Source organism: Aethina tumida, chromosome 4 (genome assembly GCF_024364675.1).
Source record: "Aethina tumida isolate Nest 87 chromosome 4, icAetTumi1.1, whole genome shotgun sequence".
Taxonomy (NCBI): Eukaryota; Metazoa; Arthropoda; class Insecta; order Coleoptera; family Nitidulidae; genus Aethina; species Aethina tumida.
This window is the reverse complement of record NC_065438.1, coordinates 19,765,571-19,791,557: the sequence shown is the minus strand read 5'-3', so window position 1 is coordinate 19,791,557 and position 25,987 is coordinate 19,765,571. Positions and strand designations below refer to the sequence as shown.

At 24.7% G+C, this 25,987-nt stretch overlaps 1 long non-coding RNA gene across 3 annotated transcripts; it reads left to right on the top strand.

Moving 5' to 3' along the window:
• The first annotated feature begins 666 nt into the window (after positions 1-666).
• On the top strand, positions 667-25,939 carry LOC109604454 (uncharacterized). Of its 3 annotated transcripts, XR_007547841.1 has the most exons (4): positions 6,801-6,955; positions 20,032-20,121; positions 21,036-21,125; positions 25,713-25,939. It is a non-coding gene; the product is annotated as an uncharacterized LOC109604454 (long non-coding RNA). The 3 variants fall into 3 exon arrangements; XR_007547840.1 differs by lacking the exons at positions 6,801-6,955; positions 21,036-21,125; positions 25,713-25,939 and adding exons at positions 667-821; positions 20,772-20,853; XR_007547839.1 differs by lacking the exons at positions 21,036-21,125; positions 25,713-25,939 and adding an exon at positions 20,772-20,853.
• Positions 25,940-25,987: the final 48 nt, after the last annotated feature.

Sequence of the window (25,987 nt, the reverse complement as noted above, 5' to 3'; positions counted from 1 at the left end):
TTTTTAATCAACAATTTTAAATAAATAAAATTGAGAAAATATAACAATGGTTTTGTTGAATTCTTCAATTGTTTTTATAAATGTTATAAAACAAAATCGTTTAAAGATATTAAAAGCTTAAATTTATTACTTCTTCAACCAGAATAAAGAAAATTTACTTTAATAAATGTTATTAAAATTGTTAAAAAATGCTCTACCAGTATAAGTCAGATCAAATTATTGTTTAATTTATAAAAATAAATTTACAGTTTTTATAAATAATACTTATATGAAAAAAAAAAAAATTCTTGTTTAAAAGGTCGCATTCGCTAAAAACTTTCATAAAAATTATCTTAATTGTAAACGAGTTAGGAATGTAAATATTAATATTGTTGTATAAATTTATACTTCAATTTTTGGATATATAATATTTAAGGTTCTACAACAAAACTAATATTTAATATTCGCTGTCAAATAAAATTTATTTTCACCGAAAATCACTATTTTACCTTTTAACAGATAAAAATTGCATGAAGAGCAATAATCCTTTTTTTAAATACTTTTTTAAATAGAACACGTGCGTGTATCGTTTCCAGGAATCACAAGAACCGGTTTAATCCGCATTTCTATTGGTCGACGGTGAACAAACGGTGAATTTTTGCTGTTTTAAACGGCATTTGATTTTAAGACGTGTCCTCTGTTGTTACACGGGTTTTCGACAATTTTCACTAATTATATCATTGTGGTACAGTTGTAAATGTGTCGTTTGGTTATTTATGTTTCTCAAAAGTGATTTGTGTGATTTTAACGCAGGATTTTATAGAAATTTCAACAAAACTTAGGTAAGTGTTATTGAGATTCTTTTAGGTTAGTTTAGTATTTAATTTCAATTTAAGACGTACCGTTATTTTTAATATTTTACTAAAGGACGTTTATCTAATTATCTAAATATAACTAAATACAATATAATAAATAGAATTGCATATTCAAATTCATATTTGTTTATTATTAGTAAAAAAGACAATAATAATAATAATAATAATGTAAGAAGTATAATAAATTATTTAATTATTCGATTCTATTACATTCAAAATTCAAATTTTGCATTTGTCTATGCACGAGGGAGAGAGAAAGAAATATAAGTTTATGAGAGTTAGAGAAGGATAAAATAATGGATTGTGTATTTTGACCGTTTAGTAAGCTGTGCAATTTTGTGTGGCCGCCTTAATTCAATAAAATATTTAATGATTAGATTCTATTTAACTCTAAATTCAAATTTTGCATTTGTTCGTGCAAAAGTGAGAGAGAAAAAATGTATAATTATGAGAGTTAGAGAAGGATGAAAGAATAGGTGGCGTATTTTACACGTCAAGTTATTTTTAGAATCGCGGTTTTAGAGAGAAGGGGAAAATTTCGAATTTTGCTGTTTACGAAATATGTTAATACGATTGTAGTGACAGTTATTATTATATATATATATATATATATATTTTAATAATTTCAAAGTTATCATTTTAATAATAAAATAATTTTTACAATATATTTTTGTTTTTAATTAAGAGCTTAATTAAGATTATTAAAAGTGAAAAAAATAATACAAATTCAACAAAATAGGACAATGGTTTTGTTAAATTCTTACATTATTGTAATGTTGGAAATATTATAAAACCAAAGTATATTTAAATAATTTACAATATTTATTAAGCAGATTATTAAAAATTATTAGTTATTCCTTTGTAATATTCTTATATTTAATATTAAAATAAAATTTAACACTAAATATTTCTTGTAATTAACAGTTTTAAATTAATAAAATTGAAAAAAATGAACAATATTAATTGAACAAAATATAACAAAGGTTTTGTTGAATTCTTAAATTAATGTAATGACAAATATAAATATTTTTCAAACCTACTATTAAATGTGAATATTCAGTGCCCAACACATTTTAATAATTTTATAAAGATTTAATTACAAAAAAACTATGTATATATATTATAATTTTTTTAATAATGAAATAATACATATGTAAATATAATCTGAAATAAAGAAAATTTATTAAATTTCAGTAATATTGACAAAAAATGGTTTATGATTCTAAATATATATAAATTAATGTTTAATTTATTAAAATAAATTTAGTTTTCTAAAAATAATGGATACATACTATGAAATTAAATGGTAATGTATTGTAACCGTCCAAAATATTAATAGAGAATTCAAAGAAAATAGTATTGCTTTAAAATTTTATTAATGCTTTATTGTAATGTTCAATATTTTGATTACAACAATTATCTTAATCGTAAATATTTCTTAAACTAATTAGCTTTGGAAAATGTAATACTATTTTGTAAATTTTTATTCTAATTTTTTATGTTCTATATAACAAACTAAATATTATTATTTAATTCGTATTTGTTCAAATCAAGCTTATTCTTTACCGAAAATTTTAAAAGATAAAAATTGTAAAATGTCTCTTTTTGTTTACATGAGTAAATTAAATAGCACACGTGCATGTACTGTTTCCAAGAATCCGAGAACCGGTTTATTCTGCATTTGTTTTGGTCAAATGTGAACAAACGTATTTTTGCAGTTTAAACAGCATTTGATTTTAACGCGAATAAGACGTGTCCTCTGTTGTTCCACGGTTTTTTGACAATTTTCCCGAATTTTATTATTGTGGTAAACTTGTAAACATGTCCTTTGTTTTATATGTCTCTTGTAAATGTTTTGTGTGATTTTAACGCAGGATTTTATAGAAATTTTTGATAAAATGTAGGTAAGTGTTATTGAAACTTTAGATTAGTTTAGGTTTCATTTTAAAAGTTTCAAATTTGAAACCAAATATTTGTACTGACAATTGTGAATTAATTATGACAACAACTGAAAAAACCCAAAATTTGATTCTATCCGATTTAAAATTCAAATTTTACATTTGTGAGTGCAAGAGTGAGTGAGAAGGAGTTATATGTTTATGAGAGTTAGAGGATGATAAAAGAATAGGTGCTGTATTATGTCCGTCAAGTAAGCTGTGCAATTTTGTGTGGCATTGTTATTCTTGGAATTACGGTTGTAGAGACGAGAAGGGGAAAATTTCCGATTTTTGCTGTTTACGAAATATTTCAATATGTTCGTACTGAAATTTTTTGTTTTTATAATTATATTATATTTAAGTATTTAAGTAATTTATGATATTTAATAATCACATTGTTTAAAATTATCAATTAATTTTTTGTAAGAATTATATTTTTAATATTAAAATATAATTTTACAATATATATGTTTTTAATTAACAGTTTTAAATTGTTAAAAATAATAATAGTATAAATGCAGTAACATATAACAATGGTTTTGTTTAATTCTTAGATTACTGTAATATTATATAACAAATTAGATTAATGTTATTAAAAGTTTATATTTATTACTTCTTCATTATTATAATTTTGGCGAATACGTCGTAATTATAAAATTTTTTCATACATACTAACAGATTTGAACATTGTTGGGAATTGTCTAAAATAATTAAAATCAACATGTAAATATATTATACATATTGAATAATATAAAAATACAATATATGTTTACATATATATCGGAATAAGGAAAATTTACTTTAATTAATTTCTTTAATTTTGTCTATAAATTTATACATATTAATGTTATTATAATTTTTTAAAAATATCACCTACTTTTATGTAATTAAATGTACTTAACTAAATTTTAATAAATTGTCCAAACAAAATCATATTGTCTTTATTAATTTATAAACTTTATTATTCTTTGATTATAATTTTCAATATTTTAATGAATTCACCCATTTTATCAAAATATTTATTAAAACAGGCGCATCCACCAAAATACTAAACAAAAATGATCTTGATCTTTAAAATTTCTTAACTGTAACAAAAATTAATATTATTCTTTAAATTTTAATTTTTGGGTGTATAATTTTTGGTATCCTACAACAAAACAAATATTTTATATGTGTGGTTGTTCATCTCAGACTTACCCATTAATTAATAATTAAATATATAAATACAAGTTTTAAATTATTTCGTTTCTGATCAATTCAAATTTCGAATTTATGTTTGTCCCTGCAAGAGTAACAGAGAAGGAAATAGATGATTATAAGAGTTAGAGAAGGATAAAAGAAAAGATAGCTTATTGCACCCATCAAGTAGGCTGTGCAATTTTGTGTGACAGTCTACATTCAGTTGTTATTATTGGAATCGCGGTTTTAGTGAGGAGAAGGGGTAAAAATGAGATTTTTGATGTTTACGAAATGTTTCAATACGGTTACACTGACAATTTATATCATTTGTTTTTAGAATCATGTTATTATTTAAGTATTTAAATAATTCACAAAATTTATTAATCAGTTTATTTAAAATGATCAATTATTTATTTGTAATATTTTTAGTTTTAATAGTAAAATACAATTTTACGATATTTATTCTTTTTATTAACAGGTTTATATTATTATAAATTGTTAAATTCTTAGAATACTGTAATGTCATAAATATTATTCAACAAAATATATTAAAAGGTTACATCTCTTTTTAACCTGATCATTTTAACCAATACGTTGTAATTTTAAAAATTGTTCAAACCTACTAATAAATGTGAACATTAAATTTATAACATATTTTACTAATTTTGGAGACATTTAATTATATTAGACTCTTTTTAATGAAGGAACAATACAATATACAAATATATTTAAATACAATAAAAAAATTACATTAATAAAATTTTATAAAAATACCTTACATTATTGATAGTTTATTGAAATTAAGTAATTTTAAACGGGCGCATTCGCCAAAAAACCCAACAAAAATTGTTTTAAGCAAAAATTAACGTAATTAGTTATGTATAAATTAATATTGTTGTTATTTTTATTTCAATTTTTGGGTATATATTTACTGCAACAAAACAAATATTTATTATTCGTATTTTTTTCAAATACAAAAATTGTATTAAACATAATAAGCCTTTTTGGTTTATGGACAATTTTTAAAAATTTTATGATTATGATAACTTCATAAATGTGTCCTGTGGTGTTTTATCAACTTTTGAGTGATTAGTGTTATTTATAAAGCGGATTTTATGAAAATTAAATAAAAGCTTTATTGAGAATCTTTTGAGATAATTTCAGTTTTAATTTTATTTTGAGACATCTCGTTATTTTTAATATTATTTTAAACCAAATTTATATTTTAATCCTTTAAACTGATTATCTAAGTATAACTTAATACAACAAAATAAAAATTTCAAATTTGAAACCATGGTAATTATGAATTAATCAAATTAACTATTGAAAAATACAAAAAAAATATATTAATTAATTAATAAAATATTTAATGATTAGGAGGTTCTATTTAAATTTAAATTCAAATTTTCATTCTTTTCGTGGGAGAGAAAGAAATATATAATTATGAGAGTTAAAGAAGGATGAAAGAATAGGTGGCGTATTTTACACGTCAAGTTATTCTTGGAATCGCGGTTTTAGAGAGAAGAAGGGGAAAATTTCCGATTTTTGTTGTTTACGAAATATTTCAAAACGGTCGCACTTACAATTAATATTATTTGTTTTTAGTATTACGACATAATTAAATATTCATATGATTTGGTATAATTATTAATCAAAATATTTAAATTTTTTAATAATTTCAGATTATTAAAAGTGAAAAAACTAATCATACAAAATCAACAATAGTTTTGTTGAATTCTTTCATTAATTTAATGTCAAAAAATATATATATAAAACAAGGTATTAAATATTTCAATAATTTGCAATTTTTATTATTAAAAATTATTAATTATTTCTATGTAATATTTTTATTTTTAATATTAATATAAAATTTTTAAATCATATTTTTTTAATCAACAATTTTAAATAAATAAAATTGAGAAAATGAATAATATAAATTTATCAAAATATAACAACGGTTTTGTTGAATTCTTCGATTGTTTTTATAAATGTTATAAAACAAAATCGTTTAAAGATATTAAAAACTTATTACTTCTTCAACCAGATTATTTTAATGAAGAGGTTTCAATTAAAAATATTGTAAATAATTTTAATTTCTAATAATTGTAAATATTAAATGTATTTATTATAAATAATTTAAACTACTTTTATTTAAAATAATTAATACTAATATTTAAATAAATTATACAATTTTTAAAATAATTTAATAATATAATAAATAAATTTATATATAATTTAAAATAAAGAAAATTTACTTTAATAAATGTTATTAAAATTGTTAAAAAATGCTCTACCAGTATAAGTGAGATCAAATTATTGTTTAATTTATAAAAATAAATTTACAGTTTTTATAAATAATACTAATATGAAGAAAAAACTTCAAAAAAATTAGTATTATCTTAAAACTTTATTAATATTAGTATCAGTTTCATCAAAATTCTTGTTTAAAAGGTCGTATTCGCTAAAAACTTCCATAAAAATTATCTTAATTGTAAAAATTTCTTAAACTAGTTAGGAATGTAAATATTAATATTGTTGTATAAATTTATATTTCAATTTTTGGATATATAATATTTAAGGTTCTACAACAAAACTAATATTTAATATTCGCTGTCAAATAAAATTTATTTTCACCGAAAATCACTATTTTACCTTTTAACAGATAAAAATTGCATGAAGAGCAATAATCCTTTTTTTAAATACTTTTTTAAATAGAACACGTGCGTGTATCGTTTCCAGGAATCACAAGAACCGGTTTAATCCGCATTTCTATTGGTCGACGGTGAACAAACGGTGAATTTTTGCTGTTTTAAACGGCATTTGATTTTAAGACGTGTCCTCTGTTGTTACACGGGTTTTCGACAATTTTCACTAATTATATCATTGTGGTACAGTTGTAAATGTGTCGTTTGGTTATTTATGTTTCTCAAAAGTGATTTGTGTGATTTTAACGCAGGATTTTATAGAAATTTCAACAAAACTTAGGTAAGTGTTATTGAGATTCTTTTAGGTTAGTTTAGTATTTAATTTCAATTTAAGACGTACCGTTATTTTTAATATTTTACTAAAGGACGTTTATCTAATTATCTAAATATAACTAAATACAATATAATAAATAGAATTGCATATTCAAATTCATATTTGTTTATTATTAGTAAAAAAGACAATAATAATAATAATAATAATAATAATAATGTAAGAAGTATAATAAATTATTTAATTATTCGATTCTATTACATTCAAAATTCAAATTTTGCATTTGTCTATGCACGAGGGAGAGAGAAAGAAATATAAGTTTATGAGAGTTAGAGAAGGATAAAATAATGGATTGTGTATTTTGACCGTTTAGTAAGCTGTGCAATTTTGTGTGGCCGCCTTAATTCAATAAAATATTTAATGATTAGATTCTATTTAACTCTAAATTCAAATTTTGCATTTGTTCGTGCAAAAGTGAGAGAGAAAAAATGTATAATTATGAGAGTTAGAGAAGGATGAAAGAATAGGTGGCGTATTTTACACGTCAAGTTATTTTTAGAATCGCGGTTTTAGAGAGAAGGGGAAAATTTCGATTTTTGCTGTTTACGAAATATGTTAATACGATTGTAGTGACAGTTATTATTATTCGATTTTAGAATTTCGTTATATTCAAATATTTAGCTAATTTACTATATTTATTAATCAGAATATATATATATATATATATATATATATATATATATATTTTAATAATTTCAAAGTTATCATTTTAATAATAAAATAATTTTTACAATATATTTTTGTTTTTAATTAAGAGCTTAATTAAGATTATTAAAAGTGAAAAAAATAATACAAATTCAACAAAATAGGACAATGGTTTTGTTAAATTCTTACATTATTGTAATGTTGGAAATATTATAAAACCAAAGTATATTTAAATAATTTACAATATTTATTAAGCAGATTATTAAAAATTATTAGTTATTTCTTTGTAATATTCTTATATTTAATATTAAAATAAAATTTTACATTAAATATTTCTTTTAATTAACAGTTTTAAATTAATAAAATTGAAAAAAATGAACAATATTAATTGAACAAAATATAACAAAGGTTTTGTTGAATTAAATTAATGTAATGACAAATATAAATATTTTTCAAACCTATTAATAAATGTGAATATTCAGTGCCCAACACATTTTAGTAATTTTATAAAGAATTAATTAAAAAAAATATGTACATATATTAAAATTCTTTTAATAATGAAATAATACATAGTATTATTATTATTAAGAAAATTTATTAAATTTCAGTAATATTGACAAAAAATGGTTTATGATTGTAAATATATACAAATTAATGTTTAATTTATTAAAATAAATTTAGTTTTCTAAAAATAATGCATACTTTATGAAATTAAATGGTAATGTATTGTTGTTACCGTCCAAAACATTAATAGAGAATTCAAAGAAAATAATATTGCCTTAAAATTTTATTAATGCTTTATTGTAATTTTCAATATTTTGATTACAACAATTATCTTAATCGTAAATATTTCTTAAACTAATTAGCTTTGGAAAATGTAATACTATTTTGTAAATTTTTATTCTAATTTTTTATGTTCTATATAACAAACTAAATATTATTAAATATTCGTAATTGTTCAAATCAAACTTATTCTTTACCGAAATTTTTAATGGATAAAAATTGTAAAATACGTCTTTTTGTTTACATGAATAAATTAAATAGCACAGGTGCATGTACTGTTTCCAGGAATCTGAGAACCGGATTATTCCGCATTTGTTTTGGTCAACGGTGAACGGACAAACGTATTTTTGCAGTTTAAACAGCATTTGATTTTAATAAGAATAGGACGTGTCCTGTATTGTCACGCGGTTTTTTCACAATTTTACCAATTTTATTATTGTGGTAACTTTGTAAATGTGTCCTTTGTTTTTTTTTAAGTGCCTGTGTTTGTGATTTATGCGATTTAAATGCAGAATTTATTGGAAATTGGAAGAAAATTTAAGTAAGTGTTATTGAGACTCTTTTAGATCAGTTTAGGTTTCATTTTTATTTTAAAACTTAACGTTACAAACTACAAACAAACAAGCTATATATTTGTATTGACAATTGTGAATTAATTGTGACAATTATTGAAAAAAAAACAGGAATGATATTAATATTATAATAAAATATTTAACAGTTTGATTCTATTCGATTTAAAATTCAAATTTTTCATTAGTTGTTGCAAGAGTGAGTGAGAAAGATATATATGTTCATGAGAATTAGAGAAGGATAAAAGAATAGGTGCCGTATTATGTTCGTCAAGTAAGCTGTGCAATTTTGTGTGAGTGTGAGTTTTTAATAGAAGAAGGGGAAAATTTCTGATTTTTGCTGTTTACGAAATATTTCAATACGCTCTCACTTATAACTAATATTTTCTGTTTGTGTTTTATATTTAAGTATTTATTTAATTTATGATATTTAATAATTACATTATCAATTAATTCTTCGTAATAATTTTATTTTTAATAATAAAATGTAATTTTACAATATGTTATATATGTTTTTAATTAACATCTTTAAATTGTTAAAATTAAAAATAATAATAGTATAAATGCAATGAAATATAACAATGCTAAATTAATACTATTCTATTCGCCTTAAAATTCTAATTGTCATTGTCCATGCAAGAGTGAGAGGGAAAGAAATATAAGTTCATATGAGGTAGAAAAGGATAAAATAATGGGTTGCATATTTTGTCCGTCAAGAAAGCTGTGCAATTTTGTGTGGCGGAGTGCATTCAATTGTTATTCTTGGAATCGCGGTTTTAGTGAGGAGAAGGGATAAATTTCCGATTTTGGATGTTTACGAAATATTTCAACACGATCGCACTGACAATTAATATTACTTGTTTTTAGAATAATATTCTATTTAAGTATTTAGATAATTTACGATATTTATTAATCAGATTGCTTAAAATTATCAATTATTTCTTTGTAGTATTTTTATTTTTTATAATAATTTAAAATAAAATATTACAACATGTATTTTTTAAATTAACAAAAAGTGAAACAAACATTATATGAAATTTTTTATTGTAAATTTAAATGTGGTAAATTTACATAAATAAAACCACAATTACATAAGAATTTTTTTAACTGTATTTATTATTTAATTAAATTTTTGAATATTTTGGTGAATGCGTCAGTTTCAGCTAACCTAACCTAACCTAACCTAATTTCTACACCACAGTATATTTTACTACGAACAATTAAGCCTTCAACATTTTTAAACAAAAAAGAAAAAAGTTCTATTGCTTAATTCAGAGTCGTCTCTAAGATATGTCAGTTTTAACGTATGAAGAAAGTGACAAATGTACTAATAAATTTGTACCAATAAATTGAATGACCTCTTATGCAATAAATTTAGTTGTAAAACAGGTATTATATAATATCTTTTATTGTAAGTTTAAACGGATAAATTCACATAATTATTTCTACAATTACATACGAATTTTTTAAATTGTGTTCATTATTATGATTTAATTTTTGAATATTTTGGTGAATGCACAAGTTTTAACTAATCTTATTTAACTTTGCCAAATCCTCAACAAAAGTTTTCTCTTTATTCTTCTACTTTCTACACCGTCTTATATTTTACTATGAACTATTAAGTTTTCACCTTGTTTAAACAATTTAAAAGAAAAAAGTGCTATTGGTTAATTCACACCCATTTCTAATTTATTTCAGTTTTAATGTATGTAGTAAGTGACAAATGTACCAATAAATTGGACGATCCTTTGTAAAATAAATTTGATGTAAAACAAACATTACGAAATTTTTTATTGTAAGTTTAAAGTGTAAATTTACATAAATAATTTCACAATTACATAAAAAAATGTTTAACTGTCTTTATTATTTAATTTAATTTTGGAATATTTTGGTGAATGCGTCAGTTTTAACTAATATTATTTAACTTTGCCCATTCTCCAAATCCAGAACAAAAGTTTTCTTCTACTTCTCCTAATTTCCACACCGCAGTATATTTTGCTATGAACTATTACCTTTCATCTTGTTTAGACAATTTAAAAGAAAAAAGTACTATTGATTAATTCACAGCCATTTCTAATTTATTTCAGTCTTAACGTATGAAGTAAGTGACAAATGTACCAATACATTGGACGATCAATTGTGAAATAAATTTGGTGTAAAACAAACGTTACGAAATATTTTATTGTAAGTTTAAAGTGTAAATTTACATAAATAATTCCACAATTACATAAAAAAATGTTTAACTGTCTTTATTATTTAATTTAATTTTGGAATATTTTGGTGAATGCGTCAGTTTTAACTAATATTATTTAACTTTGCCCATTCTCCAAATCCAGAACAAAAGTTTTCTTCTACTTCTCCTAATTTCCACACCGCAGTATATTTTGCTATGAATTATTAACCTTTCATCTTGTATAGACAATTTAAAAGAAAAAAGTACTATTGATTAATTCACAGCCATTTCTAATTTATTTAAGTCTTAACGTATGAAGTAAGTGACAAATATACCAATAAATTGGACGCCCATTTGTGAAATAAATTTGATGTAAAACAAACATTACGAAATTTTTTATTGTAAGTTTAAAGTGTAAATTTACATAAATAATTTCACAATTACATAAAAAAATGTTTAACTGTCTTTATTATTTAATTTAATTTTGGAATATTTTGGTGAATGCGTCAGTTTTAACTAATATTATTTAACTTTGCCCATTCTCCAAATCCAGAACAAAAGTTTTCTTCTACTTCTCCTAATTTCCACACCGCAGTATATTTTGCTATGAACTATTACCTTTCATCTTGTTTAGACAATTTAAAAGAAAAAAGTACTATTGATTAATTCACAGCCATTTCTAATTTATTTCAGTCTTAACGTATGAAGTAAGTGACAAATGTACCAATACATTGGACGATCAATTGTGAAATAAATTTGGTGTAAAACAAACGTTACGAAATATTTTATTGTAAGTTTAAAGTGTAAATTTACATAAATAATTCCACAATTACATAAAAAAATGTTTAACTGTCTTTATTATTTAATTTAATTTTGGAATATTTTGGTGAATGCGTCAGTTTTAACTAATATTATTTAACTTTGCCCATTCTCCAAATCCAGAACAAAAGTTTTCTTCTACTTCTCCTAATTTCCACACCGCAGTATATTTTGCTATGAATTATTAACCTTTCATCTTGTATAGACAATTTAAAAGAAAAAAGTACTATTGATTAATTCACAGCCATTTCTAATTTATTTAAGTCTTAACGTATGAAGTAAGTGACAAATATACCAATAAATTGGACGCCCATTTGTGAAATAAATTTGATGTAAAACAAACATTACGAAATTTTTTATTGTAAGTTTAAAGTGTAAATTTACATAAATAATTTCACAATTACATAAAAAAATGTTTAACTGTCTTTATTATTTAATTTAATTTTGGAATATTTTGGTGAATGCGTCAGTTTTAACTAATATTATTTAACTTTGCCCATTCTCCAAATCCAGAACAAAAGTTTTCTTCTACTTCTCCTAATTTCCACACCGCAGTATATTTTGCTATGAACTATTACCTTTCATCTTGTTTAGACAATTTAAAAGAAAAAAGTACTATTGATTAATTCACAGCCATTTCTAATTTATTTCAGTCTTAACGTATGAAGTAAGTGACAAATGTACCAATACATTGGACGATCAATTGTGAAATAAATTTGGTGTAAAACAAACGTTACGAAATATTTTATTGTAAGTTTAAAGTGTAAATTTACATAAATAATTCCACAATTACATAAAAAAATGTTTAACTGTCTTTATTATTTAATTTAATTTTGGAATATTTTGGTGAATGCGTCAGTTTTAACTAATATTATTTAACTTTGCCCATTCTCCAAATCCAGAACAAAAGTTTTCTTCTACTTCTCCTAATTTCCACACCGCAGTATATTTTGCTATGAACTATTACCTTTCATCTTGTTTAGACAATTTAAAAGAAAAAAGTACTATTGATTAATTCACAGCCATTTCTAATTTATTTCAGTCTTAACGTATGAAGTAAGTGACAAATGTACCAATACATTGGACGATCAATTGTGAAATAAATTTGGTGTAAAACAAACGTTACGAAATTTTTTATTGTAAGTTTAAAGTGTAAATTTACATAAATAATTTCACAATTACATAAAAAAATGTTTAACTGTCTTTATTATTTAATTTAATTTTGGAATATTTTGGTGAATGCGTCAGTTTTAACTAATATTATTTAACTTTGCCCATTCTCCAAATCCAGAACAAAAGTTTTCTTCTACTTCTCCTAATTTCCACACCGCAGTATATTTTGCTATGAATTATTAACCTTTCATCTTGTATAGACAATTTAAAAGAAAAAAGTACTATTGATTAATTCACAGCCATTTCTAATTTATTTAAGTCTTAACGTATGAAGTAAGTGACAAATATACCAATAAATTGGACGCCCATTTGTGAAATAAATTTGATGTAAAACAAACATTACGAAATTTTTTATTGTAAGTTTAAAGTGTAAATTTACATAAATAATTTCACAATTACATAAAAAAATGTTTAACTGTCTTTATTATTTAATTTAATTTTGGAATATTTTGGTGAATGCGTCAGTTTTAACTAATATTATTTAACTTTGCCCATTCTCCAAATCCAGAACAAAAGTTTTCTTCTACTTCTCCTAATTTCCACACCGCAGTATATTTTGCTATGAACTATTACCTTTCATCTTGTTTAGACAATTTAAAAGAAAAAAGTACTATTGATTAATTCACAGCCATTTCTAATTTATTTCAGTCTTAACGTATGAAGTAAGTGACAAATGTACCAATACATTGGACGATCAATTGTGAAATAAATTTGGTGTAAAACAAACGTTACGAAATATTTTATTGTAAGTTTAAAGTGTAAATTTACATAAATAATTCCACAATTACATAAAAAAATGTTTAACTGTCTTTATTATTTAATTTAATTTTGGAATATTTTGGTGAATGCGTCAGTTTTAACTAATATTATTTAACTTTGCCCATTCTCCAAATCCAGAACAAAAGTTTTCTTCTACTTCTCTTAATTTCCACACCGCAGTATATTTTGCTATGAACTATTACCTTTCATCTTGTTTAGACAATTTAAAAGAAAAAAGTACTATTGATTAATTCACAGCCATTTCTAATTTATTTCAGTCTTAACGTATGAAGTAAGTGACAAATGTACCAATACATTGGACGATCAATTGTGAAATAAATTTGGTGTAAAACAAACGTTACGAAATATTTTATTGTAAGTTTAAAGTGTAAATTTACATAAATAATTCCACAATTACATAAAAAAATGTTTAACTGTCTTTATTATTTAATTTAATTTTGGAATATTTTGGTGAATGCGTCAGTTTTAACTAATATTATTTAACTTTGCCCATTCTCCAAATCCAGAACAAAAGTTTTCTTCTACTTCTCCTAATTTCCACACCGCAGTATATTTTGCTATGAACTATTACCTTTCATCTTGTTTAGACAATTTAAAAGAAAAAAGTACTATTGATTAATTCACAGCCATTTCTAATTTATTTCAGTCTTAACGTATGAAGTAAGTGACAAATGTACCAATACATTGGACGATCAATTGTGAAATAAATTTGGTGTAAAACAAACGTTACGAAATATTTTATTGTAAGTTTAAAGTGTAAATTTACATAAATAATTCCACAATTACATAAAAAAATGTTTAACTGTCTTTATTATTTAATTTAATTTTGGAATATTTTGGTGAATGTGTCAGTTTTAACTAATATTATTTAACTTTGCCCATTCTCTAAATCCACAACAAAAGTTTTCTTCAACTACTCCTAATTTCCACACCGCAGTATATTTTGCTATGAACTATTAACCTTTCATCGTGTTTAGTCAATTTAAAAGAAAGAAGTACTATTGATTAATTCACAGCCATTTCTAATTTATTTTAGTTTTAACATATGAGTAAGTGACAAATGTACCAATAAATTGGACGACCATTTGTGCAATAAATTTTATGTAAAATAAACATTATGAAATTTTTTATTGTAAATTTAAAGTGTAAATTTTCATAAATACTTCCACGATTACATAAAAATTTTTTTAACTGTCTTTATTATTTAATTTAATTTTGGAATACTTTGGCGAATGCGTTAGTTTTAACTAACTTATTTAACCTTACCCATTCACCAAAACCACAACAAAAGTCGATATTAAATAAATTTTACAACAACATTATACAAAAATATAATGTATATTATCGCCGTCGTTAAAAGTACTTAATGACAAAACTCGACTGCATTTTTATTTCGACAATGAAGCATAAAAGCAAATTTCAACAGCATAAAGACGCAACGTTATTTATTCACCTTTTAAGTGAATATTTATTTTTTTATGGTCCCATAAACGAATCCATTCGCGTCTAAATGTCCGCGGTTTCATTTTGTCGCCGATACGTTTTTTTTCTTCTCCTTGTGTGCGATCTCCATTTAATATTTTCTTTACGGCCATTACGCGGCATCATTAAATCGGGGCCACCGGCAGCCGCCACCTGAGCCCGGGAGTAAAACTGAACGTACAGATCAGATAGGGCAGGTCTCCATAAATCGGGCGGCACCGCACAAAAATGACCCGACTCTCAGAATAGGTGGCGGCGAAAAGAAAAGGAAGGCGTTGCTGGTCGTAAATTTTAAAATATAAAGTGGAAACCTCATCGGGGAGGTGTTGAGTGGCGACAGTTACATTACAATGTTTATGTGTACGACGGTGTCGGGGGTGTTTGGTCGGGCGGGGGAGCCGCCGCCGCCCCCCGTCACCCAGGCCCCCGTCACCCCCGTCTTTTGTACCGCTAATTTCAGTTGTGTCTGCGCACTATCTGGGCAAAGTGTGAAATTTATGGCGGGCGGCGCACGTGCGAGAGATAGTGATAAAGTATACGGGCTTGCTTGCCGAGATAACGCCCACTGTATAATAGGATTTACTATACGTAACATAATGGTCCATTCTGCGCCGTTTTCTTATTCTTTCTTGAGATAAAGTGGCGGAATGCTCGCGATATCTGGTTATCAGTGTTGCCGCAGCGTACTCCGCGGAAATGAAGGAATCTTGGCGATAACGGCGCCCGCCACAACCGACGCCACAATACGAATATAATGTTATCTGCACGGTTTTTATGCCTGTTGTGTTTTCACGTTGCCCTTCTTTCGACGGTGTCTTTGTTTAAACACAATCCGACCTTATTATTAATTGACCCTTTTACACGTCCTTCAATCTCTCCACCTTTACTTCCAACTTAAAAAGTCTGGTGGGACACAACGAAACACCACACATTTTTAAGTTTATTATTGGAAATTACATCTTTATTAAAACTACCAAACTATTATTAGAATTTAGTCATTTAATTTAATTTAATTTGATTCATAATAATGAGAGGAAATCTAATCTAAATAACCTAAACTAAATAAGTAACCTTATTTACTTCATTATAAAATTAATATTTATGATATTACAAATTTTAAGGAATTTTAATTGAATTATCAATTAGTAACTAAATTTCCCTATTTTTCTATTTGTCTTTTATTTTTATTAAATTTAATTGTCTAATTAACCTAACTTAAACTAACAACCTGTTTTAAAGAAGGAAATCTCTCTTGGAATTAAAACAACCTAAACTAAATTTACACAACATAACCTTATCTACTCCATTATAAAATTAATAATTATGATTTTTATATTATAAATTTTATGAAATTTTAATTGAATTATCAATTAACAAGCCAATTTCCGTAATTTTATATTTGTTTTTTATTTTTATTAAATTTAATTTTCTGTTTTTTCTAAACAAATCTAATCCACCACATCCTTGTCAAATTAGCATAGTTTGACCTAACCTAACCTAACTTAAACTAACAACCTGTTTTAAGGAAGGAAATCCGTCTTGCAATTGAAACAACTAAAACAAAATTTACATAACATAACCTTATCTACTCCTTTATAAAATTAATAATTATGATTTTTATATTACAAATTTTATGAAATTTTAATTGAATTATCAATTAGTAACCCAATTTTCCTAATTTTCTATTTGTTTTTTTATTTTTATTAAATTTAATTTCCTGTTTTTTGTCAACTAATTTTATCTACCATAACCTTGTCAAATTAGCATAGTTTGACCTAACCTAGTCTAACCTAACCTAACTTAAACTAACAACCTGTTTTAAGGAAGGAAATCCCTTTTGGAATTAAAACAACCTAAACTAAATTTACACAACATAACCTTATCTACCCCATTATAAAATTAATAATTATGATTTTTATATTACAAATTTTATGAAATTTTAATTGAATTATTTTCAATTAGTAACCAAATTTCCCTATTTTTCTATTTGTTTTTTATTTTTATTAAATTTAATTTTCTGATTTTTCTCAACTACTCTAACCTAACATAACCTTGTTTAATTAGCACAGTTTACCTAACCTAACATAACTTTAACAACTTTTTTTAAGAAATAAAATCTCCCTTGCAATTAAAAATTATAGAAATTGACTTGATTAAGACTGTTAAATTGTTATTAGAATTTAATTAGGTGTATTAATGGTTAGGCATTTAATTTAATTTAGAATGATAAGAGAGAATATAATTTAAAACAATTTAACCGGATTATATCTAATATAACCTTTCTTAATCCCTTATGAAATAATTATTTTATTTAATTTAATATTATTTAATTTTTATTTTACAAGTTTTTTGATAATTTTATTTAAATTGTCAGTTAACAGCCAATTTGTTCTATATTTCCATTTTTTTTTTGGTTTTATTAAATGTAATTTTGTTTTTTTTATCTAATCTAAACCTTGTCTAATCTAGCATAGATTAACCCAGCCTAACCTAACCTAACTTAAACTAACATGACCTTTTTTTATACCGTAAATTTTAATTTGTTAATTCGTAAACGATATTTTATCAATTTTTTTTATTTTTGATTCTAATTTTCTATTAGTTTTATCACAACTTAACCACTTCCAATTTCATCTTAATTTGTTAAGTTGTTAATTAGTACGGATATGGTTATATTTCTATATTAATATATTTTTATTTGTTTTCTAATTTTATTAATTTTAATTATATGCATTTTCTGAACTAAACTAAATTATCCTATCTTGCCTAACCTAACCTAACCTAACCTAACCTAACCTAACCTAACCTAACCTAACCTAACCTACCCCGTTATACACTTTTTTGTATTTTTTTTTTTTAAATTAACGTTGTCTAATCTAACATAATATTTTTTCTGTCAGTTTCTTGTTATTTTTATTTAAATAATATTTATATTGCCATATTTGTATATTTCTATAATTTTTTTTCTTTAAAGTGTTATTGTTATCTTTTATATTTTCGTTTATTATTACATTTTCTTTTATTTTTTAATTTTGTTAAATTTAATTTTGTATACTTTCTCACCTAACCTAATCTAACCTCATCTAACTTAACATAACCTTGCTTAACCTAGCCATGTCTCTAACTTAACCTAACATTTTTCCTTTTCTATTGTTTCATTATTCTTTAAATTATTAATTAGTATAAATAAACTATTAGTCTTTTTAATATTTTTCTATATTTTCTCAAGAAACCTGACCTAACTCAACCTATTTTATTAATAGTTTTTGTAGTGATTTACATAAATTATTAATTTTTTTTTTGGTTTTATTTTTCTTAAAATGTATCATGAGAAGAATAATTTTGTGTTTGCCTTATTAGTTTTATATTGTTTTTTTTAATTGTTAATTGATATGAATATAATAATCTATTAAATTTTATTTTGTTTAACTGCCTTCAATATTTTCTTTACTTTAACTTTTCTAAACCTAAATTAATAAAATTTGATTTACTTTTTTAATTTTGTCAACTTTAATTTGCTCACCTAATCTAACTTAGCCTAACCTAACTGCACTAAACCTAATCTAGCCAAATAATATTCCCATATGCAAATCTGTAGCCTATTTATGGTTGCACAATACAAAATAGGGCTACGTCATATCGAAGGGGTGAGAGAGAGGGATTTTCGCTACGTTCGCGTATATTGCAAATGAGACAGGTCGGTTCATATTTTACGCCAATTTGCAGTAATTTTGATGGCGTTGTGGCGCGATTTTTCTATTTTTCAGCCATGATTGTAATTCCTTACGGTCGGTCGCCTTTGACGCGTCCCAACGTCAAATCACATTATTGTAATTTCCGCTCGACGTTTATTTTATAATGTCGTTTAACTTGCGCCCTCGGGGGGATTGCACCCCCCGGTTTCGTCAACACTTCCACGCCGATTTTTGTTTGGCAATAAAAAACGAATGTTTGCGGGGTAGTAACATTGATGGTGTTAATTTGTTACAGTTTATTAGATTAGACAGATTGATTCATTGATTGTAATGATCTATTGAACTACTGGTCTATATTTCATGATTGGAATTTAACTAACCGATGTCTTGTTAACCGACATATTCTCCCTGATCGATAATCCATCAGATATTACTAATCAGTTCACTAATTATAACCAATGTGCCACATTACAATAGTTACAATACGTTATTCAAGCACTAATAATTGCATTCTATTAACTATAATGACTTTGAACTTTAGCCTTTGGGGAGTATTATTACTGAAATAACATTATTAAACTTACAAAACAATTCCAATTTAAAATCTGCTTGAAATCAATTTCTCAGGTGATATATTTGTTGATTTGCCTGAACGTAACTATGAGAAAGTCAATAAGGACTAAATAATTATAATCTTTAAATTGTCAGTTTCATGGTATTTTAATTTAAATTACTACTTAATTAGTACAGATATATATTTGTTATTTTTTAATTTGCCATTTTTATATGTTTCCATAATTTAATACATTTTCTTTTATTTATTAATTTTATTAAATTTAATTTTGTATATTTTCACACCTTGCCTAACCTAGCCATGTTTAACCTAACCTAACATTCTTCTTTTAGGAGGGAAATCCAATAAGGCATTAACTGTTCTGGTATTTATATTGGCAGTTTCTAGCTATTTTAATTGAAATTATTGCTTAATTGGTACAGGTACATATTTGTTATTTTTATTTAAATAATAATTTTTATATATTTCCATAAATTTTTATATTTTCTTTTATTTATTAAATTTAATTTTGTATATTTTCACACCTAAAGTAACTTAGCCTTACCTAATCTGACCATGTCTAACCTAACCATGTCTAACCTAACCATGTCTAACCTAACCTATCTTTCTTCTTTCAGAAGGGAAATCCAATAAGGTACATATTTGTCATTTTTATTTAAATTGTAATTCTTATATATTTCCATAATTTTTTGTATTTTCTTTTATTTATTGTTTCTATTAAATTTAATTTTGAATATTTTCACACCTAACATAACTTAATCTTGCCTAACTTAGCCATATTTAACCTAACCTAACTTTCTTCTTTCAGGATCGAAACCCAATAAGGTATTAACTATTTTGATATTTATATTGGCAGTTTCATGCTATTTTAATTGAAATTATTGCTTAATTAGTACAGATACATATTTGTTATTTTTATTTAAATTGTAATTGTTATATATTTCCATAATTTTTTGTATTTTCTTTTATTTATTGTTTCTATTAAATTTAAATTTGTATATTTTCACACCTAATATTACTTAACCTTGCCTAACTTAGCTACGTTTAACCCATCCTAACTTTCTTCTTTTAGGAGGGAAATCCAATAAGGTATTAACTATTCTGGTATTGATATTGGCAGTTTCATGCCATTTTAATTGAAATTATTGTTTAATTGATACAGGTATATATTTGTTATTTTTGTTTAAATTGTAATTTTTATATATTTAAATAAATGTTTATATTTTATTTTATTTATTGTTTTTATTAAATTTAATTTTGTATATTTTCAACCCTAAGGTAACTTAACCTTACCTAACCTAGCCATGTTTAACCTAACCCAACTTTTTTCTTTCAGGAGGGAAATCCAATAAGGTATTAACTATTCTGGTATTGATATTGGCAGTTTTATGCCATTCTAATTGAAATTGTTGTTTAATTGATACAGGTACATATTTGTTATTTTTATTTAAATTGTAATTGTTATATATTTCCATAAATTTTTATATTTTCTTTTACTTATTGTTTCTATTAAATTTAATTTTGTATAATTTCAAACCTAACGTAACTTAACCTTGCCTAACTTAACCATGTTTAACCTAACCTAACTTTCTTCTTACAGGATCGAAATCCAATAATGTATTAACTATTCTGATATTTATATTGGTAGTTTCATGCTATTTTAATTGAAATTATTGCTTAATTGGTACAGATACATATTTGTTATTTTTATTTAAATTGTAATTGCCATATATTTCCAGAAATTTTTATATTTTCTTTTATTTATTGTTTCTATTAAATTTAAATTTGTATATTTTCACACCTAAAGTTATTTAACCTTGCCTAACTTTCTTCTTTCAGGAGGGAAATCCAATAAGGTATTAACTATTCTGGTATTAATATTGGCAGTTTCATGCTATTTTAATTGATATTAATGCTTAATTGATACAGGTACATATTTGTTATTTTTATTTAAATTGTAATTGTTATATATTTCCATAAATTTTTATATTTTCTTTTACTTATTGTTTCTATTAAATTTAATTTTGTATATTTTCACACCTAACGTAACTTAACCTTGCCTAACTTAACCATGTTTAACCTAACCTATTTTTCTTCTTTCAGGACGGAAATCCAATAAGGTATTAACTATTCTGGTATTTATATTGGCAGTTTCATGCTATTTTAATTGAAATTATTGCTTAATTGGTACAGATACATATTTGTTATTTTTATTTAAATTGTAATTGGTATATATTTCCATAGATTTTTATATTTTCTTTTATTTATTATTTTTATTAAATATAATTTTGTATATTTTCACACCTAACGTAACCTAACTTTACCTAACCTAGCCATGTTTAACCTAACCTAACTTTCTTCTTTTAGGATGGAAATCCAATAAGGTATTAACTATTCTGGTATTTGTATTGGCAATTTCATGCTATTTTAATTGAAATTATTGCTTAATTGGTGCAGGTATATATTTGTTATTTTTTAAATTACCATTTTTACTTATTTCCTTAATTTAATTTTATTAAATTTTTCTCACCTAACCTAGCCTTGCTTAACCTGATTTTCTCCTTTTAGGAGGGAAATCAAATAAGTAATTAATAGTTATGTTCTTTATATTGACAGTTTCATTTAAATTATCAATTAATTTGTACAGACATAGTTTTTTATATTCCAATTTAAAATCTACTTGAAATCAATTGTCCAGGTGATAAATTTGTTGATTTAAGTTGAAATTTTCCCCATCGAAAAGTGCGTTTAAATGAGAAAAATCGCCGGATTAAATCTTATCGGCGGTTTCGGGTTTACAATCTGACACATTCAATATCGAAGAATAGCGGATTCGATTTCCGCATAAAACGCGAGATAACCAGCAGCACTTCTTCGACATTTGTCACGGGGCTTCTGTGTCAATAAAGAATCACATCGGGCCCCGAATGGTATCCGTAACCGCAAAATAGACCCCATTTAATCGCCAACAATATCCAGTTTTAATCGGGCAAAAGTAATTTGAAGTTTTAATTTGGACGCATTGTCGGAGGAACGAGGTTTTTAATTTGTTTGTTAGGACTTGTAAATGTGTAAATATTTGGTTTATTTTAAATTTACGTGGGCTGTGCGCGCACACACACACACATAAAATCGGTTTTTATCAGTTTTTGTCGGCGACAAATTAAATTTTAACGTCGATAATTAAATTTGCATAATCGAATTTCGTGTCACGGTCGGTGTGAGGGGGTGGGGGGTTGAGTTTTCGTTTGAAAACTTCAGAAAACATAAAACGCCCGAACCCCGTTCCGCCATTTAACCGGAATATTGTTTCGTTGGTTCGCGACGCCAAATGTATTTTACCGTTACATTGAACAGAAATGGCTCCGGCGATAAATAAACGTAAAAATATTCAAACGGAACACTGATAGAGCGAAAACGTCGTCACATGTCGAATTCCATGACAGAAATTCGTTTTGCAGAAAGTACATGAAAATAACCCGCCCTTACACCCCCCGAACCGTTCCCCACCACCCAATTCCGGGCTCCTCGCATATTGAAGACGTAATCCTTAATAACTTAAATAAATTATATTTCGGTATAAACGCATGGCTAAGTTACAAAGTGCATGAATCGGTCTTTTAATATGTATCGTTTTCTATTTCGCAATTTATTTCTTGCTACTTAAATTTCACGCCGGCTCGTTTTCAATCCATAAGCAAATTACGATATAAAGGGACACACACAAATGTCCTGCCATTCACGGTGCAAGGACCCTTCTGTATCTGCTTCTGGAGATGAATTTCTAACTTCCTTTCAAGATGCTAATCTGTGCGCGGTGGCTCAATTTGGTGGTGAATTTTGTTATCAATATTTTCAGACCAAATAGAAAAAAAAGATACAATTATTAAAACTTACTACTTCATCAGCAAAATATATCTCAGATTTAGAGATTATCTGTATAACTATTTTACCATAAATAAATTTGATTTTTTAAATATTTGAACAAAATTTATTACAAAAATATATTATTTGTGATGTCTTAAACTATATTTTATTTAGAAATAATTAATTTAATATATAACAAATTGTATATGTATAATTATATTTATACTAATTACTAATTTATATAACTGGTAACAAAAAATAGATTTTAATTATATATTCTATGAGGACTTTCTCTTCTTAAAGAATAATAAAGATTATGTTAGGTTAGGTTGGGTTAGGTTGTGTTAAGTAGATTTGGTTAAGGTAAATAAGTTAAGTTAGTTAAGGTATTAAGTATTAGAAATTCTATCATATTAAACATTATAATTTCATTTAATTGTTTTAGTTTATAATTACAAAATTTCATTTTTATTTTAGAAAAGTTTAATGACGTTTTTATTAATTTATTGGATGAACTGTCAAAATTTACTCAGAAATTATAACTCATTAAAATATTGAGTATGTATTTATTCCATAAATAAATTTGTTTTTTAAATATTATTAACTAAATTTATTACAAAAATGTTGCTTGGAATGTGTTAAATTACCTTTAATATAGAAATAATTAATATTTTTGTTTATGGAAAAATAAGGCTAATTAATCAAATTTTATTTAATTTAATCATGGTATTAATAATTGTTTTAATGACCAATTTTATGTTAATTTGGTTTAAATTGTTAATTATTGTAGATATTATAAAAATTTAAAAATATTGTTAAATAATATAGAATAAAATCATTACAAAATGTATCATTATAATGAATATAAAATTTGGTTAAATAACGTATGTCCGGTTAGAGATAAAAAAACTGAAAACTGAATTTAGTAAAATAAAAACAAGTGTATGTTATAGGTTAAGTTAGGTGAGAAAATAAAAGAATATTTAATAATTTCTATATTTATTAAATTTTGTTCATTTTCTCCCCTAGCCCAATTTATTTATTTTTCTTTGTAGAGAGAAAATCATAATGTAATTAATAATTGTGTTAATTGTTACATTTAAGTTAATTTGGTTATATATATATGTCGCAGCGCGGTCAGGATTATCGGCCATTTCGAATATTAAATAACACGCAAATAGTCCTTACAATGTAATTGAACTAACAGGCACAGGATTACAACTAATAGTCAAACAATTAGGTAGGAGTCGTATGAAACGCGGTGATCCCGACGGTTATGCCAAGCCAAGACTTCTACGCAGCTTCCCTGACGGAGCTTAACTGTCCGCCCTCGCAGGTCTCCTCTACCGTCACCCTCGGTTCGAGTACCATCCCCTGCTTAGCACTTCCGCTGATTCCACCCAAGTACTATAAGTATGCAACCCATAGTACTACTTGCGTTTCACATGAACCCTCCGACATATATATATATATATATATATATATATATATATAAAGAAATAATGTAAATTTTTATATTCACTAAAGTGATTAAAAGTAGAAAACCTATCCAATCCTAACAGCCTATTTAATATGAAATAGATACATTATTGTATGTCACTTTAACACAATTTTAATTTATATAAATTTCTATGTTACTATAAGTTAATTTTTTTGTTTATTTTCTCACCTAGCTTAACCTTTTTTTTCTTTGTAGAAAGAAAACCATAATGTAAGTAATAATTATTATTAGTCTAACCTCATTTAATCAAATTTTATTCATTATATTGGTCAAAGGTTGTAACAAAATACTCATTTCAAGTCATACAGAACACAGAATTTCTTTAGATACATATTTCATAACAATTACATGTTTTTGAAGACAAAATTACGATTTTTTATATTAAATTTAATTTGATATTTAATTACAATTTGTTAATAAATTTATTTGTACATATATAAAAACAAAATATTATTGATTTTACTTGTATAGTTTTTAAAATTATAATTAATTAACTTTTAATATTTTTACCTATTATAGATTTATTGGTCTTATTAAATAATTACATATTTCATATATATTTTTTAAATAATTCAATTTAAGTGTTATTCATAAAAATACATTATTTATTCATAAACACTTCACATCTTGTTTTTTTATTTTCAGAACATCGAAAGGCTTCAAACAAGGGAGGACATTTATCCCGGAGATTTATTTGTTTCGCCTTTGTGGTCAACAAATGGATGCAAATCCGTATAAATGTCCCCGTAATCACAATACACCCGAGCCTCCCTTTTTTATGTGTTTATACAGTCTAATTGAAAGTACCCACACATAAAAATCAATTTGGGGCAAGTCGGGTGTTGTCTTTTGTCGCACGGCGATGGGGGTGCGACGTGCACTCGTATACGTTCTGATTATTGCTGGGGTGTGACGAAGAT